The sequence below is a fragment of the Vipera ursinii genome (assembly GCF_947247035.1).
Source record: "Vipera ursinii genome assembly, chromosome: 1".
Classification (NCBI taxonomy): domain Eukaryota; kingdom Metazoa; phylum Chordata; class Lepidosauria; order Squamata; family Viperidae; genus Vipera; species Vipera ursinii.
The window spans coordinates 52342264-52363274 of NC_139512.1; positions in this window are offsets into that span (position 1 = coordinate 52342264).

Sequence of the window (21011 nt, forward strand, 5' to 3'; positions counted from 1 at the left end):
GGAGATACTTCCAATGTAATCTACCAGATCCCATGTGTGGTTTGCCCCTGTGACTATATAGGACAGACGGAGAGAAAGCTAACCACCAGGCCATAGGATGTACTGCCCTGCTCACTCACACACACAAGTAACCGTGGTTTAGTGAGTTTATTAATATTCCCCAGCAATTCTCTTCACCAAAAAACCCAGAGTATCCCAATTAAGTCCAGCCATAAGCAGGCCAATGTTAGTCCACAGAGTAATGGCAAAAGAGTTCACAAAGCACTTGAACATTTATCAAACAAAATAAATCCACCAGGCAAACTTAAATCCACAAAACAAGAGAGCTCACAAGTCAGGAAAAGTCCAGAGTTTCTAAGGCATGATTGAAGTCAAGACACAGTGTCAATCCAAAGCAAGGCAGGAATCACAATGACCAGAAACATATTGTTCCCAGCAATGCCTCCCTTTGTCTGCTGTGCTAAATAGCCAGCTTCTGGTATAGCCCATCAAAAAGGGTGAAGCTTTCTCTCCTCCAGTAGCCTGGCTGACCTTCTCTACTCCTGCCTTTTCTCTGCCCTATGTGTTCTTGGATCAGGCGCAGAAGGCAGTTCCTTCTTCTCCTCACTGACCATTGGCAACTGCATGCTTTCCCCAACTGGAGCCTCAGCCACATCCCTTGCAGATGGCTGCTCAGAGCCATCAGCTCCTGATGTGCTAAGAACTGGATCACTCTCCCCTGAGCTAACATCTAGAGAGGTATCTGGGGAATTATCTGGGGCAGTCATCACACAGAAATACAAGCGAGCAATCAGACAAAGAGACCCAAACTCATTGGTAGCCTCATATTGTAATAAACAAGGACATACATTCAATTTTGCAACTGCTAAGATTGTTGGACAAGCAAGCACAAAAACAGCCAGAGAGGTGATTGAAGCCTGGGAAACAGGTCGCTCATCAATCAACAGGAATGCTGATTTACCCCCAGCTTATCAAATACTTAAGAAGTGGGGGAGCTTGGCAGCACAAGGAAACCACAGCAAATGACTTAATAGCCACCATAAACACCCTAATCTACATCTAAAAAGATGCACACAATAGCCACCATATAAATACCATACACAGAACAGCCCATAGCACATAGAGAAGTTACCTGAGGATGGGCTCCAGCAAGAGTCCAAAAGTTTAGAAGACAACACATCTGGTCCCAGTAGCCAATCCAGTTTGGATTCTGTCTGAAAGATGTCTCACAAGCCTCTTGATAATGAGAGCAAACTTCAGACATAGGGGTGGGCTCAGCATTACATCTCAGGCCACATGCCAGTTGAAGCTCAGACAAATTGCTGTTTTCAGGAGTGCCTGACATTTCATTGTTCTCCATGAGCAGATAAGGTTGCCATCTAGCCTCATTGCTCTGACTATTGCAAAGATGTATATCACACTGATATCTTTAGCTTCCCAGCACTTGACCTCAGCTATCATTGTTCTCAAAGCCTGAGACACCACTAGCAATCAGAAAGGATTCTTGGCTTGCATTGGTTCACTCTGGTTAACTTCTACATTTGACCACAGCTTTTTGGTCTTAGAAATATCCAGAGCAAGTTTAGAAAAACTGGGAAGACAGAGAACTTAAATCAAGAAAATCTACATGGACAAAGATTGGAATTTTACTTAATAAGCTATCTAGCAGAACATCATTAAGACACTGGAAGCACCTTGCTCCTCACTGCATCCTAGATCTATCTATCTATCTATCTATCTATCTATCTATCTATCTATCTATCTATCTATCTATCTATCTATCTTATCTATTTCTTCATTGTTTTGATCCATTTGAAGTTAGTGGCCCAAAAAATGAAGAAATATAAAATAATGAATTAAATTGGTATTGTATTACTTTTTATTTTCAGTTCAATTATTTCAAATACTTTGCATAAAGCCCAGGACAACTGCCCCATGCTCCTTATTCAGAGACCCTACTATTCAGCAAATGTAGGATTTGAACAAGTGTCAGCAGTGACGTTGGTAACCACCCCATCATGCCATCTGGAAGGGTGGAAAAGCATGTGTTTACCAGTAAATATCAGAAGAGCATTGTTGGAGGCAGGAAGTATGACTCAGTAAGTGCTACACATGGTTGCAAGCAGTTAAATATCCACTAGCAGCTGCTACCCATTTGGTACAGTACTGTATGCTTTCACTCCCTATATAGTTTGCATCAGGGCACGGCCCACAAAGATGATGCTGAAGGTATAAATTTGGGGCTCCCCCTACTTCATATTTTCCTAGTAATTACCTTGTCAGGCTACAGCATCAGGCACCAAGAAAATCTATGCTCACTGTGAAGTTCCCACAATGCTTCAAAACAATGCTTCAGGAGTTAGCATGACAGGTGGTTTCCCAACTTCCAGTGCCAGGTAACTTCAGTGCCTGTGAATCCATAACCAGCCACCTTGTCAAAAATTCCCACAAATCTGGTGCTTGCTCACTGTCCCTTGCAAATAGTTTTAAATAAAGTTGGCTTTCCTTCATACACACATATGAAATTGCCCTGCAGAAACTGGAGTAGTTCCAGACACTCATCTTACCCTGAAGCGCAAGAATTTAGAAAGGAATGAATGAATATCATCTTACTTTGCTTAGTCATAACTCTGGAAACTCTGGATTTTCCATACCAGGAGTAAATGTTTATAACTTGGCCTGATCACCAAGATAGAATTTCTTGCTTGTAACCTGCAAACAAGAAGACATATGCAGAATGCAACCTACAACTAAGGAGAAACTTCCTGACAGTTAGAACAATTAATCGGTGGAATGAGTTTCCTCCAGAGGTTGTGGATGCTGCAACACTGGAGATTTTAAAGAAGAGATTGGACAGCCATTTGTCTGAAATGATATAGGGTTTTCTGCTTCAGCAGGAGATTGGACTAGAAGACCTCCCAGGTCCCTTCTAATTCTGTTATTCTGCTAGAATTGATTGTCATGACATCCTCTTTGTCATGTCCAAATCACACGCCAGCAGCTCTACTACCTTGCTCTTGTGAAATTACATTTTTTTTTCATTTCTTAGAAAGACAGTTGTCTTTGGGAACCTGAATTGAAAATTTTTTGTCTGTTTTTGTTCCTCCCCCTCGCCCTGCCATACTTAGCACAATGGACCTGATATCCCTATGGTATTTATGTGGATGAAATACATCAGTCTCTCATTCACACCAAACCAAAATCCAGCAAAATGATTATGAATAAAAAATTGCCACTTATAATAAAACATAACCCCTGTCTCTGTTTAACCTTTGCCCTAGTAGTGATCCTCTTGAAACAGCAAAAGTAATGGTTTGAGGAAAAACCTAAATTTCTGAAATCATGCCTTATTTGAAATCACTTACTATAAGAAATTTACTTATGCATTGGTAAACTTGTTAGGTCTCAGAAATTAAATAGCATCAGGTCTGCTTCACATTCAGTTGAGACTCTGTCAGGAAATCCAAGGACTGTAGGCTAGACCAGGAAATAAAAAATGCAGAAGAACGCAAAGGCAAACCATGTCAGTGCTGCTGCCAAAAAACTTACATGGATCCATGAAATTACTGGAAGTCACTTGAGTCAACAACGTACTTATTTTCTGTAAAATTATTTAAGCAGAATTTTTTTTGAAAGACATGAATTAATGCCTATAACAATTAATCCATAAGCTCCTCATCTGTAATGTTTGTGTGAAATGTTTCTCTTGCAAAGATCTTGCACTTTTTGTTGTGATAGTTAATTAGAACTACTTGCTTTATATTGGACATTGGGAAATGTGACATTAGTGACATAACTGTTATGTTTAGGGTCAATGCCAAAAGATTGCAGAAGTCTAAAGCAGAAAGGGGCAATATTATACCACGAAAGGTTCCATCATGATTAATCATTGGTCATGTTGGGTAGGGGAAGCTGGAGTTTAACAAATAGTCCTTATGTAGCGATTACCTTATTTAGGAACTATTCACAGTAACGACAATGATGAAAAAGTAACATTATGACCAATCCTTTATGACCATCACAGGTCTGTAAAGCAAAGGAAAACTGAAGTAAGATCATAAGCACAGTTGTGGTTTCATTTAAAGATTGCTTTGCTTAACAACTGAGTTGCAAGTCCCAATTGTAGTAACTAAGCAAGGACTACCTGTAGACAGAGGGCCATACATTGTTAGAAAGACAAAGCAAAAAAAACTGAAAATGTTCACAGAAGAGAAACCATACCCAAGGGATACCATGCATGAACCAGAATAGTCCAAGTTCAGACTTTGCAGTTTAATAAAATTTATCAGGTGTGACTGAAGAAGTGTTCTGCTTTAACCCTTGAGGTCAACAGTGAATTGCAGTAAGCAGGGCCAGTGATCTGATTCAGTATAACAAAAAGGGAAATGAAATTTGTAAATCTATATCAATCTTCTTGATGGTTGCATTTGCTTTGGACTAAGTCCCCTGGCCAATGTGGAATCATGGTTGAAGCTGTAAGGTGAACTGAAGAACAGTAGTACCATGCCAGTAATGCTTTCTAATGTTGTATACTGCATCTTCTCATCCTAGATTCATAATTACTGAAATCTCTCACTGTCAGAACAGAGAGTTTCCTTGATTATCTTAGGCAAGAGACTTCTGCTGGACTTATGAGTCATTACTTATTAGGTCTCACACGTCAGTGACTCTCTTCAATCTCTGAGTTGCATTTAGAAGATTCTAAGACTTATCCCAATCCTGAAAAAAACTGATACACTTGAGGTGGGCTAATTAATATGTGATGTAATACTTTAATTTGGGAACATATTTGACTCTTTTGTACATGTAGGCGCTTGAAACTAGTTTTGACTTAGTGTTGAGATAGCAGAGCAATAAGTAGAACTGTCTCTTCACACCTCTGATATTAACCCATAAAAAAATCTGACTTCACAATGTGCTGATATATATATATATATAATCTTTGAGGCCAAGTATACAATGAATTCAGTGGATTATCCCTGAGCAGCTTTTCAGCTGGTTGATTGAATGGATTGATTTGGGCTTTTTAAACAATGAGAAGTGCATATCATTCGTCTCCATTTGCTATATTTCCAGTTTAAATTGCTCCCTTCTCCATGATTCCCTCCACCCCAAGGAAAGGGGGGAAGGCACTGTTAGGAATCATATAACATATAGAGATGACAAATAAAGATTTAATCAGCCTTCTCTCTCATTCCCCCTCCCCCACAGAAACATTTCATTTCTCATTGCAAAATTTGCACAGCTTATTTTCTTTACAAAGGCCTGTATGGGAGGGATGTGTAGTTAACTACTTAGGCATACATCCTAAAATTGTGATGCATAAAAAAAGGCATGACATAGTTGCTCCAAAATTATTTGAGAACCTTGGACAATAGAACAGGTAAGAAGCAATATTAGATCCCAGGGATAAAAAAATGAGAACACTAGATTGAAAATGTTCAGGCAATAGAACAGATAAAGCCAGTGAATGCTTTAAGGCTGCCTTCCTCAATATGGCATTCTCCATAATGGACTTTCAATTCTCAGAACAGCTAAGAAGGATAGAGGGGAAGGGGAAAAGAAAGTTAGGGAAGGATGATATATAGTGTAAAAGAAGCAAATTATATGCCATCTGAAACAGTAGAGCAATAAGCATTTGGGGAGGAGTATTTGTAAGTGCATGGGAGTTTTCTCATTAATGTAGGTGTACATGACTGATTTTAATGATTTCAGAGAAACAGTCATAAATAAAGTGGACCAAGAACCTGCTGATATTTTTCTAGAAAAGTAGCTGAATTAGATCATTGTGATTGTTACAGCAATAATAACAATAGTATCTGGACAAATTTCTTGTCACATCATGCATTGATAGTTTCACTGAGGACCTAGGCAAGTGCAATGGACAATGGCTTTCATGTGTCAAATATCTTTATAATCAAAAGGGTGCAGGAGGGTTTCATGAGGATTCTTACAAGGACTCTTCTTACATCTACCTTTCCCAGAAAAACCCTGCATTTCTGTCCAGAATACTTTTGTGTCCAACACAGCCAAAATGCAAAACCTCTTATCGTATTAGTGAAGTGGATGGCCTTGTTAAACATTGTGCCAAAATGTATTACACATTAGGTTAGATAATTGTAAACTGAATCAGATTTTCACCTAAGAATACTTTTCAAAATAGTTTATAAGTAAAATCCACAGAATAAGCTATTTAAATAGGAAATATATTGCTATGGAAGGGATACATTCTCTTCTTGACCCTGCCAATTGCTGAGGCAGTCCAACTCCATACTCTTCTTTCATAAGGAAAGAGAGCGGTAAGAATTGTTAATATATTTTGAGGCTTGGTGATAAAGTTAAGGAATACAGGATGAAATAACGTTTATGGCCCATGTTGAGATCTATACAAGTGTTGAATCACTTTGCTGTATCTGATGTCCTCTTGTTCATTCTGATGAATGGTTCCTTTGATTACTTGATCTATCTAGCCTCTTTGTCCTAGCATAGTCTAGAAGCAGAATTGCTCATTACTTGTCATCTTTTAAGTGTAGATGCCAAAATTGGACCTTGTCTATGTAAGATATAACTGATCTTTCCCCAAACTGAACTTCCATATTCAGCAGAAACATCTGATATCAGATGCTGAAACTGAACAAATATAAAGAGCCATCATAATCATATTTTGCTTTTATCATCACCCTCTGCTCATCAAGGATAGATCACCTCTATACATAGAGTACAAAAGTCATAGCCAATGGCCATTGATAGATCTACTCTGTTGAAATTACTCAAGTCTTTCTGCAACTCAGTACCATCATAAGTAGTTTCACTGAGATATATCTGGCTGTTGGATGATTCTTGGTTTGATCAAACAAGAGATCCTTTAGTTTCTGACATTGCAATAAATCAGCTGCAGCATACACGCATACAATTGTTCAATAACACAGGAATAAAATTCTACTGGAACTAAAACAGAAAATATACAAAGATATAAGGATGCAGAAGTTTACTTGCATTTATTTTCACTTACACAGAATTTAGAGACGTAGGTGAGCTATCCCATCCCACCCATCCGCTCCCCGCCCCCAGTCGTTGGTCTGCTCGGCATTTATCACAAAGGAGAAAACTGTTCAAATGAATGTTTAGAATACTCACAGCCAAACAGTCATAGAGGGATCTGACTAACCTTCTGCAAGAACCCCACATCTTCTCATCCCCTCTTCCCTTGACTGACAAACAAAGGGGTTGAGAGAAGGTGGATCCTCACAAGCAGCCTGTCACTGAATCACTAAACAATTTTGCAGATAGACTGAATTAATTAGCCACAATATTTTTAAAAACCTTACATTTATCCATTCTTTATTTTTCAGACTGCCATTGATTAAAGATTCTTCTGCACCCAATCTTTACCTGTTGAATTAACTGAAAATTTACTCTCTGGTAAGTTCATTTAGAATCAGTATAATAATGATTTTTAATGTATATGTTATATTTAAAGATACTGAGAGAGGTGCAAGTTAACGTTCAACAAAAATTTAAAAAAACAGTTTTGGTTACCCTAGTTCATATTGCTTCATCCACTTCCTTGAAAACATGCTCTGGCACCTAATGAAACAGGTGAGAACATCTGAGGTGGCAACTTTGGTGGGACTGGATTGATATATCCTGCTCTGCTTCAAGAGGAGAGGGCATGAAAAAGGAGATGTTGAATTACTGGTATAAATATTCATGGTAACAGCTGATGTAAATTGTTTCAGGATATCAGACAACTGCTTGGTTTAAAACTTGATTCGTTTATGCCATAAATCAAGTCAACAAGCCGAATGAGATGTGCAGTTAGAAGGAAGCTTCATTAACGACAATGAATCTTACTTGAACAGTAAACATCCATGGGGCTGCATTGTTTAAAGATTTATCAGTGTTAGGGGGGAGTGGAAAAAAAAAGAGGAGGGGGCAAACAGATGGAGCGAAATCTCTGGAGCAGGTCTTCTGCTTTCTGACTAAAACGGAGCCGGAGCGCTGGAAGCCCTGAAAGAAAAGGGAGGCGACGCAGGACGGAAAGGCAAAAGGGTCTGCCTTAAGTTCAAAAGAGAGGAAGCGCGCCGAGAGCAGAAGCCCCGCACTGGCAGCGCCCCACTGAGGCGGCGGGCGCGCAGAGTGGCGGGCGCTCTCGTCCGGAGGAGAAGCCAGGCTTTGCGGCAGCCGGCGGGGCCGTGTGGAACAGCGCATCTCCTCCGCCCGTTGCTCTCTCTCTCTCTCTCTCAGGCGCATCCCCAGCCCAGCTCTGACTCCGCCTGTGCCGCCGCTCTGCCTCTTAGGCTCCGCGCTGCTTCCCGCCTCGGACGCTCGCCCGCTCCTCGAAAGTCTCCCGCCGCCGCCGCTGCCCGAGGACCAGCCGAGCGTGCCCACCCCGGGGTCATGCCTGCGCCCGCCTGCCTCCGCCCCGCCTGCCTCCAGCTCAGCGGCTGAGGCAACCTCCTCCGCACAGGTAAGCGCGGCAAGCGCCTTCCCGACACCCCCCCCCCCTTTCACTTTCCGCGAGCGGGCGGCTGTTTTGTGGGACTGCGCTCGTCTGCCCTCGAGACGAGCAAGCCCGGAAAGTTTCCAGCTTCGTTCCTTCCCTCCGGTCTTCGCTTGAGAGCAGCACGGCTGTGTTTGGAGGACGGGCCGCGGGGTGGCAGCCCGGGGCAAATGTGGGGAGGGCGGGGAGAGAGTTTCTTGCCCAGTCCCGGACGGAAGTTCGGCGGGCGGCGAGACGCTTTTCGCCTCGCCCTCAGGAGCCTGGACGCACGGCAAAGGTGGCGTCACCTCCCGCCACGCCGAGGAACCTGAGGGGAGCCCGGGCTACCGTTACCGTGGAAGGTTACTGGGCTTGTCGCTCCGAAGCCGGGGGGCTACTGCCGGCCAAATCCGCGGAAGCGGCTTGCCCTAAAATGCTGTTCCTGGGCGGTTGCGCTGCATCCGGGGGAGGAGAGCCCCCTGCCGTTTTCACGCCCGCCGCGGCTGCTGCCGCCTTTCGCACCTGATAGAAGGGCTGGAAAGGCCGCTTTGAAACGCCGCCGCTGCCGCCTTTGGGGAGGCTGTGCACGACTCAGTAGGCGCTGGGCTATAGCTGGAGACAAGCAGATGCCTGTTTCCTGGGAAGCAAGTCCGTTATGTGTTTGTTTTAGCACGAATGGCAGCCTTAGCCTAAAAGCTGAGCAAGGTCCCAGGTCTGGCAGTTACCTTTGTTGAGGAAAAACTCCATAAATCCAGTTTCTGGAAAAAAAACAACAACCTTGGACTGGAGGAGGGGAAGACCCCCGTGGACTTCAGAGGGATATCAGAGTTCCTTGTGAGGTAATTAAGGGGAGGATTATGCTCTGTGGAAGAGGAGGGGATTTGAATCCAGAACTGGAAAGTTAGGGTCAAAGCATTGTCCCTGTTTAAACAAGACTCACTCTGTAGGTATACTTGATGTTTAGCAGAAGCTCTGTTTCTCTCAAATCTGGACACTCCTCAGCAGTGTCAATTCTGGTCCCAATATTCCCAGTTGCGGCTCTGCATTCTGGGCATTGCAATCTTGACCTCTCTGGAGAGCACCAGGTTTGGAGAAGGCTTGTTTGCATCTGTAATTTAATTTATGCCATTATAATCTGACATTTTCTGGGTGTGCTGGGACTGCAACGATTAGAATTCCCTGCCAAATCCAACATATATTCAGGGTGCCAGATTATGAAGATTTGGTCTAATCTACAGTTATCTAAATGATTAATAAGTCTCTTCAAGATATCAAAATAGTTGATGATAGGGAAAGACTGGAGTAAAACACGTTGGATGAAGAAGCCATCTGTCAGAATCCATTGATATCACATTCATCAATGTATGGTTAAAATATTGTGCCTACCGGGATTCTGCCATACTGGTAGAAGGAGGGGAGGGGATTGTTTATTCAGTCTATCTGTAGCTGCTTTCAAAGAACCTTGGATCTGGGGGAACAAAGGGGGGGGAAGTGATCTGTCTGTTGGGGCTGTAGGAAGAAGGCAATCAACAAAGGAATGCACGAAGTTTCTTTCTTCCCAGGAAGGACCTGACACCAATTGATGGGATCCTAACCAAATGGAGTTTTGAGGGGAGTGGGTTGAACCGGGAATGCTTATATACATTTGAAATGTGACTCAAGACCAGATCCTGTCTCTTATCTCCACAACCAATCTTATCCTTAGTAATTTTTTTCCTTTTGGACAACTCGGCTCCAAGAGTCCTTATTTCCTAAGATGTGAATTGGGGTGGGTCCTGACACCATCTGAGAACAATTCAAAGTATGGGTAGGAAGACCTGAGGAGCCCAGCCTGCCTAACAGGAGCCAGAGCTTATCGGATGTAAGCGAGGCAGAGCCCTCTTCTCCCTCTCAGCTTTGGGCTATATTAACTATTGATCCACAGTAGCGACATGTTAGAAGTGATGCTTAAAGCCTGAAAATATGTGTTTCATAGTCTGCATCTGTCATTGCTTTTTGCTCAGATTGGCTGTTAATTGAATATAAAATTGAGAGCTTGGAAGAATAAACCTTTGGTCCCAGTGACCAACTTAGTTTGGACCCTGATTCTAATATTAACATTGGCAAAACAAATATTCATTTTAAAAATGGATCTCTGCTGCTCTCTACCTGGCTTTAAGAACATCCATCCCTACACATATATCAGGAGAAACAAGCTCAGGGGCACTTCTGTTCTCTGGCATAATAGCCCATGTGTCTTACCCCACTTTCCCCTCGCCTTCAGTTCATCCTGTGAAGCTTGAGCCAAGCAAACTCTCTGATGTCCTGCTCTTCAGAAGTCTTATCTTGCTTCTGGCTATGAGACAATATCCCTCTAGGCTTGTTGCTGTGCCACCTTTCTAGCTGTTTCCTCCAGGCAGGTTAGTTTTGTCCCAGAGGTAGTTTCTGCCACTTTTCTCAGAGGTAGCAGCTCTTTCTGGAGAATAACTTTCTCCCTTCCTCTTTCCCTCTCATTACAGCAGGGCTAGAGATATGATTATCATCATATAAACCAGCATGGAGTCCTTTGGAGTGTCTGTGTGTTTTGGGAGGGGGGGGGAATGCAGCCACTCAGGTGTAAAACCCCGGAAGGCTTTTCATCTCTGACTCTGGGAAAATTGGCTTTATAACAGGCACTTCTTGTGATGGCCCTCCTGCCTTCCAGCCTGCTTTGTAGAATAGAATCCTTTCTTCCTTGCAAGAAAAGTCGTTCCCAGCTATGCTTTCATCTTTATGCCTGGGACTGATTTCTCATGCTGGCTTACCGGTTTGTTGCATGCTGATTCATTAATTAATTGCAGCTTTAAAATGTGAAGTTCAAATCGAGTTTTGTTCAAACTGCTGTTCTGAAAAAAGGGAGTTGGTTTTCATCACTTATGCAAGTCTTGTTATCTTCACATTTCCAAGTGTATGTTTGTAATTTAACTAAGACATGCTTAGTGGAAACCTACTTTTTCTTTTTCTGTCAAGGATAAAATATACTAAATTGGCACCTAGTTTCATTTCAACTATTTAACTGGTTTGAGAAAGACAACTAATTAAACACATAAAAGGTAAAGGTAAAGGTTCCCCCGCACATGCGTGCTAGTCGTTTCCGACTCTAGGGGCCGGTGCTCATCTCCGTTTCATAGCCGAAGAGCCAGCGCTTGTCCGAGGACGTCTCCGTGGTCATGTGGCCGGCATGACTAGACGCCAAAGGCGCACGGAACGCTGTTACCTTCCCACCGTAGTGGTCCCTATTTTTCTACTTGCCTTTTTACGTGCTTTCGAACTGCTAGGTGGGCAGAAGCTGGGACGAGTAACAGGCGCTCACTCTGTTACGCGGCACTCGGGATTCGACCCGCCAAACTGCCGACCTTCTGATCGACAAGCTCAGCGTCCTAACACACTGAGCCACTGCGTCCCTGCAATTAAACACATACGTGCTCCTAAATCTTAAATAAATTGATTGCTCTAACTTTGCTGAGAGACTCCAAAATGCAGTCATTCAAAGCTTCATATTGTCAAGATGGAGGGAAATTATACAATTCTATTGGAGAAGGACATGCAGCTTTGCAATACACCTGTAGCTAATCCCAGTTCAGAGTTGTAGGACACAAAGGTGATTAGGTGAACTCTTTTAGCACAAAGTGTTGAAAGAAGGGTCAGGGGCTATGTAGAATCAGTGGTATAGAAACAAGGCAAGTTATAATTTGGCAAGAACGCATGTAGGAAATAAACTGTGGGTTGGGTAATAGAAGATTCCTAGGGATTACCTATCCTCAGGTTTCTAGGTGGTAAGCATGGGAATAATATTTCAATTCAGAAAATGGTGGGGTTATATAAAAAGGTATTATATAATCCCCTGTATGTAGGAAAAATGGTTTAGTGGTCTACATAGATTTGTGTAATGCCACAATACTGATTTTTGTCATTAGAACACAAGGGATCTGCTGCATGCATTAATTGCCTTGTTTGTCTTGTTTAAATGGTGACAATACTTGTATAATTTTCGTGTAAAACCATATATATCATCTGTCTCCAATCTGGCAATCTCCAGATTGTAATGCTCAGAATAAGCCTGTAGTGTCAGGTTGGAGAAGGTTGGTATATACATCAAAAATGAATGTAAAAAGAGAAACTACATGAGATGCAATTTACATTCTGTGAAAAAGCTTAAAACACTCTTTAAAAACAAACATATTTTTTTTTGATAATAGATAGGTTGCAGAACGCAGAACTGAACAGGGACTGCTTAACCCTTTCTCCATCTTCCTTCATTCTCCCTCCATGTTATCTCCATCTTCTCCTCCATGAACAGTTCCAAAGGCAAATTTGAAAGGGCAAATATATGGAATTCAGCTAGAGTGGAAGAAAATGGGGAAAAATACTTATCATTAGCTTATCCCGAAAAAAAAAACTTATTTCCTTCTCCCTTTATTTGCTATTTTCTAAAATTACATTACTGTGAAAAACTCTTATGTTCTTTTCCAGCCTTTTTCAAGCATATGCTTCTAATATCCCTTCTTTCTGAAGTGTGCCTTTTGAGCATTTGGGAAATTATTTCCCCAGAGAGATATTTTATGAGGACTTTTATAAGAGAAATATATGTTTCTCAGATTTTGCTTTATTCCCTCAACTTTTTCTTTTTTTAGAAAGAGGTTTTCAGAGGTTGTCTCTGAAGATTACAGATCTGAGAGACATAGACATTTTGTCGAGTTAAATCGACTAAGAACCGTGAGTCAACCCAATATTTGCATTCCAAGGTAACCTACATTCAGTGTTTTAGAATAACCTGCATGCTCACAATAATATTTTTGGCATTTCCTCATCTCAAGTGTCACTGTTTCCACTATATCAGACATGTCAAACACAAGGCCCGGGGGCCGGATCTGGCCCATGAAGTGGTTTCATGTGGCCCACGAAGCCATCCTGGAAACAGTGAGGGAACGGCCCCCACTGCCTTGGCCCTGGCCCAGAGCCCCTCCTTCTGCCAGAGACCCTCAGATCTGTCCCACTCCTGACCAGGCCCCATAGGCACCCTTGATGCGAATGATGTAGAGCTGGCCACGCCCATCCAGTAGGCCATACGCACTCTAGCCACGCCCACCCAGTAGGCCACACCCACCCTGGCCATAGCCACCCGGCCCCCTGAGGGCAGCCGCAATGCTGATGTGGCCCTCAATGAAATTGAGTTTGACACCCCTGCACTATATGAATGCAGAAGACAAAGGGAAAAAGCTAGAACAATTTAACCACAGTAGAGGAGCAAAGAGAGGTCTTACCTGTTCTGTTCTAAGGAATTAAGTAAGGCTCTGTGGATTTCAAGGAAAAAAGGTGCTTTGGAGCATGCAGGGTGCTCACATGTTCTTATTGGTAATACTTTAAACTAGGTGCAGCAGGATTCCAAAAAGAGACATTTAATTGAAGTAATTGTTGGCAGGGACTGCATAGGTGCTCTTGTGCACCTTTCTCCTTCAAACTCCAGTTCTCATAGCCCTACTCATTAAACACCAAACAGTCAAGATCTTGGGAGAAAGGAAGGGAATCAAAGCTCAAACATGGAGAGTAGTTTGGCATTTAAAGTGATCAGATTGATTAATACTTTTCATTAAAGCCAGTAGAATTTGTAACTATGATTGTCAATGTTATTTCAACTTTTGAACTGAAATATCATATGAAACATAATATCATATTCTTCTGCCATTGACTGATAGAAAATAATGGCAAAAAACTGACTATGATGCAGTGAGAAAAAAAGGGAGACCAGATTCAAATGAATGTTATACACTTCCAAAGTGTCCAGTTTTAAGAGATTTTTGAGCTGGATCAGCTGCACTGAGATATATATAGATATCTGCAGACATGTACATGGAAAACAGGGCTAAAGCAAGGAGATTGTGTGGATTTGCCCAGTAATTCTCAGCAGGTGAACTATCCTCAGAGATACTCTTTCCCAAGTAAACAGGCCAAAGTTGATTTAGTTCTTTAACCTGTCTCCCTGCATACTCTAGAGATCCTACTAACAATAATGAACAGGTCATGCATGATACTGCATATATTGTGTTAAGTAAAACTAATCAGTCCAAAAAGCCATCCAAAGTGCAAATAGGTAAAGCGATGATGCATTAAAAATGCTGGCCAGTAGCCCCTTAAGCACTCAAGGATTTCTATGAAGAACTTTTTTTTCAAAAAGTTTGTACTGAGAGTTGTTAATATTTTCAAATGGTAAATATGTTGTTTTCATTTTAATGTTCTGTTACAAAATTTAGTTTAAGAGGGCCTTCTTAATTGAAAAGTTGGAAAAACATAAACAAATACAATCATAAACGTCTAGTTCAGTAAAAATGTGAATGCCTGTATTCTTAAAAGACAAAAAAATCTAGGAAGAAGTGTATTTCTTTAATTGGTGAGCTTGCACTTTTAAAACGTTCGTTCAGTATCCATGATTTCGGAAAGATTGAGAAATCCTCTCTAGAATACTGTTAGATGTTCAGTGCCTGCATTTCGGTTTTTTCCCTGGGGCCCAAGATAACAAAACAAAAAAAAAATACTTGCAAAATAGAACTGTCTGTGGAATTTCACATTTACTTGTTACAGCTTCCAAACCTAGTGGGTAAAGCCTGTATTTTGCATGCAAAAAGACTTAGAGGCAGTTGTTGACATTTTCTCTTACAAAGCAAGTAACATATAAAAGAAAGAAGATCTCTTCCTAAATAGACATTACTGGCCTATATGGAGAAAGAGTCCAATCTATTTTACATTTCAAGAAATTTTGCTAGTTTACATAAAGATCAATATACATATTAGTATACTCTTAATTTTATGACAGCACTACTCAGTTGTGCCTTGAATTGACACTTCAGATAGCAAGTTCATATGCTCCTGATACATTGATACTAATGAAATTGTTTCACACATTCAAATGGTTAAGTTTAAGTTTATTGAATTTATATACCGCCCTTTTCCCGTAGGACTCAGGGCGGTTTACAAAGTATTTAAAAACATCAATACAATACAAGAATTAAAAACAGTTAAAATAATTAAATTTGATCCCTGGGGGGGGGGAACTCTCAGCCTGGGCCGGAAAGCTCAAAGAGCCAGGTCTTCAGGTCCCGGCGGAATGACCAAAGGTCGGGGGCAGTCCTAAGCTCCACGGGCAGCTGGTTCCAAAGGGCAGGCGCACCCACTGAGAAGGCCCTCCCCCTGGGTGTTATCCGCCGGCAGTCTTTTACAGGCGGCACCCTGAGAAGGCCCTACAAGTGGGAGCACACAGGACGAAGGGAACTTGATGCCGGCAGCAGGTGTTCCCTCAAATATCCCAGACCCAAGCCATTTAGGGCTTTATAGGTCATCACCAGCACCTTGAATCTCACCCGGAGGGCAACCAGAAGCCAATGTAGCTCGCGGAGTAGAATACATTCCAGTAAGAACTACCCTTTACTCTCTACAAATGTTTCCTGTGTGTCCTTATATTTCAAAATAAGAGAAGCCAAAGGTTTGATAGTTTGGGTAGCTTGAAATCACACAGTTTCATATTCTTGAAAGCAGAAAATTTTATAATAGTGTCTTATGGATAACTCTTCTTGAAAGGGTGACCTCTGTCTAGTGCAATTGGAAAATCATAGAGTTTGGGAGATATCCGCAGAGATGTCTAATCCATTCTGAACTGATACAAGGATTACCAACTTCATTCCTGATATGCAGCCATACAGCTCCTGCTTTAAAATCTCTATTGGAGACCTTAGTTCCAAGAAAATTTCTATACAGTATTGTTATAGCCTGTAGAGTTACAAAGAAAATGCCTATGATAAATAAGTCCCTCTTCCATGCTTGTGGAAAGGGTGCATGTTTCCCCTTTTCTTTGATTAAACACTTTAGTGCAGTGGTTAAGGCACCAGGCTAGAAATCGGGACACTGTTGAGTTCTAGTCCCATTTTAGGCATGAAAGCTTTCTGGTTGACTTTAGGCTAGTCACACAGTTCTGCCCAACCCACATCACAGGATGGTTGTTGTGGGAAAATAGGAGAATTAGGCATCTTTGCTACCTTGAGTTATTTATAAAAATAAATAGATTAATTAATTAATTAATTAAAAATAAAAAAAATGAAAAGATCAATTAGCCATTTGGATGTGACTAATCAGTGAAGCCTTACTGTATTATTATTTATTTATTATATTTGAAAATAGTGTTATTATGAAGTATCATACACACCCAATAAAATAATATTATGTAAACATATTTATTTTAATATTAAAACAATATGACAGTATAAAAAAGGCCTATCATGCTATTTAATGTTCAGTGATGAGAATAAGAAAGCCAGATTAGTGTAGAGATTAAGGCATCAGGCTAGAAACCAGAAAAGTGTGAATTCTAGTCCTGTTTTATGCACAAAGCTACCTGGGTGAGTTGGGGCAGTCACTCTCTCTCAGCCCTAGGAAGGAGACAATGCAAACCATTTCTGAAAAAACCTTGCCAAGAAAACACTTTTTGAGTATTAGACACAATTGAACAGAAGAAAAAAAAATGAGAATAAACCATTCATAAAAATAAAGGGTTCTCAATTTCCTTGAATTGATCATTACCTGAACTATTCAACTGGAATATTTTTAGATTTCTATATAATAATTCAAACAAACATTCCTGAAACTAATGTCCTTGGGTTGTAGTATACCAAAAAGAGAGAGTGTACGGTAAATTTGTTGACTGGAAGAATAAATTATTTGATAAATTAGATATGTTATACTACAAGGTTTATTTTCTTTGTCCATCACTGAGGTCCTTGAGCATTCTTTCTTTTCATTAATATTCCAGTTGGAACTGAACTTTATATCACTCTCAGTGTCACTTTCTTTATAGTAGGTTTATGCAACTATGGATGCATGTGAATTTCTCTACTCTCACTGAGGTTTGCAAGTTATTCTGATTTAGTGTCATTTTTCAATCTCATTAGCTTCCAGTTCCATTCTTCAGATTTCTGTTGGAGTTGTTACATCAGACCAATCTAGACACCTTCCACACCGCTGTTCATAGACTTTATCTGCATGTGCCTTCCTTACATTTACGATCTGTCAGATTTTCAGCTTTTATCTTGAGCCAAATATGCCTAAATAAATGTGTTTTTCAAGTAGGATTGTAGGCAGCAATTTCAGATGCCTGAGCTTTTTTTAACAATTATTATTTATTGATTTCCTTACACCTAAGGTCTTGTTGGGTACTTCCTAGAAATAAGCAAAATAAGCGAAAAGTCTCATTGTGATAGTTACCATCTTTTACCATAGAAGCAATAGAGTAGAGGAGAAAATAAACAGAAAAAAGCTGAGGAGGAGAAAGAAGAACAAACTTGCCTGTTTTGTGACTATTGTGACCTGGGCACAGCATGATGGTTCCATATATACCTATACGCACACGCAAACGCACACACAAACAGCCCTGTCCAATATTTTAAGACAGTTTTCCCTGATATACTACTTGATAAAACTGCATTTGTCTCTTTGTCACCAGACTTTCGCCATATGTCTCATGCACTTGCCAGTATAAGTTGGCATATATTTAAATTGGAAAAGGCATTTAGTTACCTTCCTTTTATACATTGGAACTGTTTGCTAGTAGCTACCTTTCCTAGAACTGGAGATGAATAGGAAAGGAAGAAAGGAGACTTCTGAGAGTGGGGAGCTCTGCCGTATTGAAGATTAACTACCACTGTTTTTATTACAGTGGGTTAGGACGCTGAACTTGTCGATCGGAAGGTCGGCAGTTTGGCGGGTCGAATCCCGAGTGCCGCGTAGCAGAGTGAGCGCCTGTTACTCATCCCAGCTTCTGCCCACCTAGCAGTTCGAAAGCACATAAAAATGCAAGTAGAAAAATAGGGACCACTACGGTGGGAAGGTAACAGCGTTCCGTGCGCCTTTGGCATCTAGTCATGCCGGCCACATGACCACGGAGACGTCCTCGGACAAGCGCTGGCTCTTTGGCTATGAAACGGAGATGAGCACTGGCCCCTAGAGTCGGAAACGACTAGCACGCATGTGCGGGGGAACCTTTACCTTTACCTTTTTAATGTTGTTATGAGACACCTATCTGGGGGTACTTACAACCCAGATTAGAAGTTCTAATGATCCCCCATACACACAGTCATGTGACTGCACTGCAAGCACTCAACAACTGGATCTCATTTATGACTATTTGCTATAGTTCTGTGATCTTGTGACTGTGTTTTATATTGCTTTTGCCAAACACCACCATTTGCTTCCATTTTTCAGCAAAACCATGCCCCTAATAAACCTCTCTTTTGCTTAATGCCCATTGTGATCACTTTACGACTTAACCTTTGCTTAATGATTGCCACAAATTTTTTTTATAAAATCAGGTTGGTCACTTTATGACCATTATAAGTTATGACCATTATGAATAGCTTCTATTATTGCTATAACTCTAGAACTACCTGTACAACTTGAAACATGGATTCTGTTGGGGTGTTTTCCTACACAAGCTTTAGTGATGGAAGTTGCTGCATCAGGCAGCAACAATTAGCATTCAGTTGACTGTGATAAAGCTTTATTTGGGAAAAGTCATTGGATTCCAATGGGTTATACTACATAAAAGCCTTTTCCATAGTTATAGGTCATGGCATAAATGTACAGAAAATCTATTTGGTGATGTCAGTTTTTCCTATTATCTTTAGTCTGAGAAGTCTGATTATATTTGGTCATTGAATCAGAAACCATGGCATCCTCAAATTCAGTATTTGCTGCTTTTGGTGAATTCAGAATATTTCTGTTAGATTTATATTCTGCAACATTAACAGGTGAAATACTGTACATAACCCTGCAACTCCATTTCTGGCACTGTTTTAAAAGCCAAGCAGATAGGCTTTCTTTCTTACATAAATATTTGCTGGGGTAAAACCTTACAACACAGTACAAAATGAGCTCATCATAATGTGAAATGGCAGATTGTACACTATACATAATCAGTATCATAAAATATGAATTTATAAACAAGATGTATTATTTAAAAATTAAATTCATAGGTTCAAGTTCTAAAAATCCTGGGGAATGATATAACCTTGAATAAATCCCACATTTCTAGTTATATTGTTATAAAAATAACATTTTAGCAGGACAGAAATCAGAAATAAGGATGTTCCTTAATAAACAAGGACTTTGGACACTTGTAGATCTAAATGGAAAACTGAAAATATTATGGCATTTCTTAACTAAAAGTTTAAGAATAAACAATAGGAGATTGTCAGTTTCTTCTGTCATCTGTGCTACATAAAATTCCTCATAGATTTTTCTGAGCATTTGTGTTTTGAATTATTAGATTGAACTGTGTTTTCACCAGCACATCCTGAGGAAAAAAACTGTTGAACATCTGCCACATTTTTAAACGGAAATCCATTCATATATGTCTTACTTTACCACAGAAATACCTTTGTAAATCAATTCACAGTCTAAAATTGTAACAGTGCAAAATTAAGTTTTCCTCTTGCAAGAGTGACCTTACAGTACATTAGGCTGCATTTTGTTAGACCTCTTCTTATTGGAAATGGATGTTTGTAAAGTGTGAATGGAAATTTAGAGTCATGTGAGAATGATCCTAAATCAGGAGTGTGTCGCAATGTATCGTGACTTTTTTGCCTGTTGCTGGCAATGGGGCGGGCATGGTTTCATTATGATGCATCTGGCCCACAGGCTGGCAGTTTGACACCCCTGCCCTAAATAATCAAAAATCGAAGTAGACCTTCCTGTAAGTCAGAGGTCCAGACATCGTGACAAATCCAAGGAAGATACCTTCCTACTGCTATTGGAGAAAATCCACTACAAAAATAAACTTTATTTCCAATAAACAATAGTATGCTCTCTCACTTACTGTAAATTTACTATTTTTTGTACCCTATTTTGGTATTCCTGCTAATGTCTAGCTTTACTTAACCAGCAAAATGCTGTGGACATAATATACTTGGGCTTTAGTTAAGGCATTTGACAAAGTAGACCACAACCTATTACTTGATAAGATAGAAGATCGGTTAGACAGCATCACCACCAGATGGATTCATAACTGGCTCACCAACTGGACTCAATGTGTTGTCCTCTATGGAATTACATTTACATGGAGGGAAGCATGCAGTGGGATACTATCTTAGGCCAAGTACTCTTCAACATTTTTATAAACATATCAAATTTGCAGGGGGAGGGGAATAGCCAACATTTTAGAAGATAGACTCAAGATCCAGAAGGATCTTGACACACTTGAACACTAGGCCCTATCCAAAAAAATGGGGTGAGATAAGTAAGGTTTTACACATAGGTAAGCCACACGGTGGCTCAGTGGGTTAGGACACTGAGCTTGTCGATCAGAAGATCGGCAGTTTGGCGGGTCAAATCCCGAGTGCCGCGTAACAGAGTGAGCACCTGTTACTCGTCCCAGCTTCTGCCAACCTAGCAGTTCGAAAGCACGTAAAAATGCAAGTAGAAAAATAGGGACCACTACGGTGGGAAGGTAACAGTGTTCCGTGCGCCTTTG